Source organism: Diabrotica virgifera, chromosome 7, assembly GCF_917563875.1.
Source record: "Diabrotica virgifera virgifera chromosome 7, PGI_DIABVI_V3a".
Lineage (NCBI taxonomy): Eukaryota > Metazoa > Arthropoda > Insecta > Coleoptera > Chrysomelidae > Diabrotica > Diabrotica virgifera.
In genome coordinates this window covers 213,844,449-213,849,878 of record NC_065449.1, presented here as the reverse complement: position 1 = coordinate 213,849,878, position 5,430 = coordinate 213,844,449, and positions in this window count along the sequence as shown.

Genomic DNA, 5,430 nt, shown 5'->3' with positions numbered 1-5,430 from the left:
AACATTAATAGAGTAGTTGTGTTGTATTAATAAACTTTTTTAAGATTATACTCGTGTTTCTATTATTTTTGGAGGATTGTTCTGGAGAAAGCTTTGGCTGATAACGAGCTGTGATACCATTGATGATGGCGATATTAAGCCCCTAAGTGTAAGAAGGTTAGGTCTGGTTCAAAGTTGAGATAACCACACAGTACGTATTGCTGAGTTGTAAGTTCTCTAAAGGAGTAAGTTAGGAAAATCAATAAAAGACTTTGGGAGACGCTGAAGCAGGACATGTTTCTGAACGTAATGATAGTTGGTATTACTCAAGACAAAAACTTATTGATAAATGCAATTAACCCTCTTTTGCCTAAAAGAAAAAATCCTCAACCCATGATAATTTCCTTTTAGCATTTTAATGTTTTAGGGCCCAGTTAAGCAAAAATCATAAATAATTAAAATTATTTCGGCCTTCCCCTTTCCACATATGCTGCCAAATGTGTACTGGAAGATACATTTTATAAAAGTGTATTGCAAATAAACCAGAAAGTATTAGTGCCTAAAACTTGTGAATAATTAAACTTAAGTAACATGAGTATAAGTCACTTGAATAGGTTTTCATAAAAAAATTAGAATAGTAACAGTAGAGGTAATCTGAATTTACCGCTTGTGTTGATGGCTTGAAAAACGCGCACGCTCACAGAACAAGAAAATAAATCAACATAACTTAATACTTTGAAGCAGTTTAAATCAAACAAAAATAGCCAACTGTATAGCCTCTTCAGCCCCAAGAAAAAAGTTTTTATTATTTTAACAATATTTTCTATTTTCTCTCCTTATTTGTTAAAACAATAAACGAAAATCTATAAAAACTATAATAAAATTATTTGACAAACATAATATGACATGTCCAGCATAATGGACATCAGGACTTAGCTTTCATATAATTTAAGTATGAAACTGAAAAAACATTCTGGTTCAGGAGAAATACACATATACATTATGCATTCTGTACCAAAGAATTCGTCTTCTTAGTTCATCCAAGAGGTTTAGGCAACACGATAAGAATTTCTATTGCTGACACAGCATATTGGCAAATGGTCGTGGCATCTATAGGCGGTAACTGGAAAACCGTAGATCTTTTTACAGGAATTATGGGCACCTCATCTTCAGATGTCTCCGGTTTTCTTGAAATAGACGCACTAGCTTGTCTACCACTTGCAGGCTTACCACCTAGAGCTAGTGACCTTCCAACATACAGCCTTAATTCCTGTAAATCCATTTCCTTTGATCATTATTGCTATCTTCACTGACGAAAAACTCGTTATCTGTCAAAATAGCCTCCAATGCACTTTCCATCAATATCCTTTTACTATCTGTAACTAAACTTAAAAAATGTGAGTATGGTAACATATTTGGCTAACTAAGTCCCAATGTCCAAAATGCTGGACAAAAAGTTTAGAGGACCGCTAACGTTTCCAGTTGTAATTATTTTCAAAAATATATTTACCACAAATACGTCCAATCATCAAGTAACATACAGTAAAAACAATCAATACTTTAAAGTACCGAAAAACACTACAACTTAATGTATTTTTGTGAAGCCGCCATCATAACTTAAAAAGTTTCACCACATGTAACAACAAACTACCGAGGTAGGCGCTGTTGTCGAATTTTTCAGTAAATTTGTAAATTTGACTGATAAATAGGAAGTCCAATATGCTGCAATATAGGACGCAGTGATGCCCAACCCGAATAGTAACCGTGTAATAAATTAGTAAACATTGTCCAGCCGGCTGGACCTATGGACTGAGGAGGATACAGAAAGAACAGCTGATTGTGAAAACCTAGGTGAGAACTATTGAAAAAGCCCGCAATATTCAAAAAATCAATTATAAAATCATGTATCTTGTGAGATACATTGGGCAAAAGAGGGTTAACCCTCTTTTGCCCAAGAGAAGAAATCCTCAATAATAATAATCCTCATAATTTCCTTTTAGCATTTTATTGTTCTAGGGCCCAATTAAGCAAAAATCATATTTAAAATTTTTTTCAGCCCCCTCCCCTCCCACATATGCTGCCCAAAGATACATTTTATAAAAGTATATTGCAAATAAACCAGAAAGTATTAGTGCCTAAAACTTGTGAATAATTAGTCACTTTAGTGAAGCCACTTTAATTGGTTTTTATAAAAAAAATATTAGAATAGTAACAGTAGGTAAACTGAATTTACCGCTTGGGTTGATGGCTTGAAAAACGCGCACACTTGCGGAACAAGAAACTAAATCAACATAACTTAGTACTTTGAAACCGTTTAAATCAAACAAAGATAGCCAACTGTATAGAGAAAGAACAGATGATTGTGACAACCTAAGTTTGAACTATTGAAAAAGCCTCCAATATTTAAAAAATCAATTATAAAGTCATGTATCTTGTGAGATACATTGGGTTAAAGAGGGTTAAGGATAATTAGCTCAAAAAGTCAGGAACTAAAAATCCGAATTGTTATTCTCTGATGCATTTTAAGATGTACGAGTAAAAATATTGCCATACAGATAGTGATGGATTAGTCGACAAGGGGATCTAAAATTTCATCCACGACCTGTCGATCATCTCAATAACAGTCTATAGAGGAATATAGTCTATAAGACCTAAGAGCTAGTGAACCCTCCGACTAACGGTCGTCCTGTAAGGCTAGAAATTTGTCTAGTGATAATTCATAGTACACCAAGGCTAAAAACCATGACCTGGCAGGCATCAGCCGTGCACGTGTATCTACCAGATGAATCGAAAAGTGCATAGTTTAGGGGTAAAATAAACTTTCTCCTGTAAGGTTTAAATTTAAGTATGTGTTTGAGTAAGTCATTTAGAAGAAATGTGTACAATGACAAGACAAGCGATTCTGAAGAGCATAAGACCTTGCCAGGCGAGGGGAAAGATTAGGGGTTTTTCCTAAAATTATTTTTTTTGCATCGAACAACTTTTTTTAGGTTTCTTGAATCATTCCAAAGAGAAAAGGTCTTTAGTGATTTTTCTCGTTAACTTAATAGTTTTTGTTAAATCAGCGATTAAAAATTTTGAAAATTGCGAAATCGGCCATTTTAACCCTAAATCGGATATTTATCTAAAAATTTCAATGTTGCCAAGGTACGTAGATATTCTTTAAACATTGATTGATGAAATCCCGAAGAGTTTTTTGCAATAAAATATCGAAAACCCCTTTGTTTTTTTAATTGCTAATTAAGCGGGCGCGACACTGTAGTATAAGTGAGGACGTTTGAGTTTGCATAAATTCATTATCTCGAGAATGGGCAAAGAGAAATGCTATGACAGGTCGATTTTTATTTTTGAATTAGGACTTTTTGGCATATATATAATACTAGTGACGTCATCCATCTGGGCGTGATGACGTAATCGATGATTTTTTTTAATAAGAGTAGGAATTGTGTGATAGCTCATTTGAAAGGATATTTAATTCTCTATTCAGTAATATAAACATTAACATAATTATTTATACAGGGTGTACAAAAAAAAAATTTTCTTCTATTTGTCAAATTTAATCAAAGTTAATTTAATAAAAAAATTTTTTTTCTACACCCTGTATAAATAATTATGTTAATGTTTATATTAGTGAATAGAGAATCAAAAAACCTTTCAAATGAGCTATCACACAACCCCTACTCTCATTTAAAAAAATCATCGATTACGTCATCACGCTTAGATGGATGGCGTCACTAGTATTATATATATATATGCCAAAAAGTCCTAATTTAAAAATAAAAATCGACCTGTCTGAGGATTTCTCTTGAAATTTGCCCATTCTCGAGATAATGAATTTATGCCAACTCAAATGTCCTCACTTATACTACAGTGTCGCGCCCGTTTGAGTAGCAATTAAAAAAAAGGGGGTTTCCGATATTGTATTGCAAAAAACTCTTTGGGATTTCATCAATAAATGTTTAAAGAATATCTACCTACCTTGGCAAGTTTGACATTTTTAGATAAATGTCCGATTTAGGGTTAGAAATGGCCGATTTCGCAATTTTCAAAATTTTCAATCGCTTATATAACAAAAACTAATAACTTAAGAGAAAAATTACTGAAGACCTTTTCTGTTTGGAATGATTCAAAAACCCTAAAAAAAATTGTTCGATGCAAAAAAAAATAATTTTAGGAAAAACCCCTAATCTTTCCCCTCGCCTGACAAGGTCTTATGCTCTTCAGAATCGCCTGTCATTGTACACATTTCTTCTAAATGACTTATTCAAACACATACTTAAATTTAAACCTTACAGGAGAAAGTTTATTTTACCCCTAAACTATGCACTTTTCGATTCACCTGGTAGATACACGTGCACGGCTGATGCCTGCCAGGTCATGGTTTTTAGCCTTGGTGTACTATGAATTATCACTAGACAAATTTCTAGCCGTACAGGACGACCGTTAGTCGGAGGGTTCACTAGTTCTTAGACTAATAGTTCCTTTCATACGCACAAAAGTGAATACAAATAAAATAAAAAATAAAGATGATTCAGATTTGATTACGGAATAGGGCATCTACTATGTGCTTATACGTATTTCAGGTTTAACCTTACCCCCTTCAGAGCATCGTGTAACGGCATTGAATCTGGAACCAAATCTAAAAATTCACACGCATAGTTGAAGCTTTTACAAATCATGTCTATTTTTTATACACCCGTAGTGTTTTAGTATGATTGAGCTATTATTCTGGACTATCAATAAAATAAGAAAATTAGTTAGTGACGAAATCGTAGGTAGTTTTTCAGTCACTATCTATGGTTTGTAAAAGAAAGTTAGTATTAAGTCTCTCCTATTAAGCTATTTATATAAAAAGTGATAATTGTCAGTGTAACCCCCTCTGTGGCTCAGTGGTAAGAGCGCCTACCTTTGGATCGAACGAAAGGTCCGAATGGTCGTGAGTTCGAATCTCACCAGGGTCAGAAATTTTTCGTTTATTATAAATTAAATCCGATCGCAGACGTTCGGATATAATTAGCGTCTCTTTGCAAAGAAAATGACGTCGACTTTGCAAAGTAACAAGACACTTACTCAACACACACACTACACATAACACTAGGTAGATACCTAACTGCAAACATTCACCGTACCTACCATGCCAATGGCCATTAGTTGTCGAGGCATTAGCTAAATAAAAAAAAATTGTCAGTGTCAGAGAAAAAGTAATAAAACGTTGAAAAATTTGTAACATAATGAAATTTGACTGAGTTTCCATTAATTAGTTGCAGCTAACCTAATTTGATTGGTTTTTACTTCGAAACCTGGCAAATTAAGGAGTAGAACAAGATAAAGAAGTTATTCTAAAGTAGAAGTTTTCTTGTTCGAAACACGTAGATTGAGTGTATATTACCTAAGAAAAAGCGTATAACTCTTTTGCAGATGGCTGTAGGTAATTTTTTTAATTGGTGTATT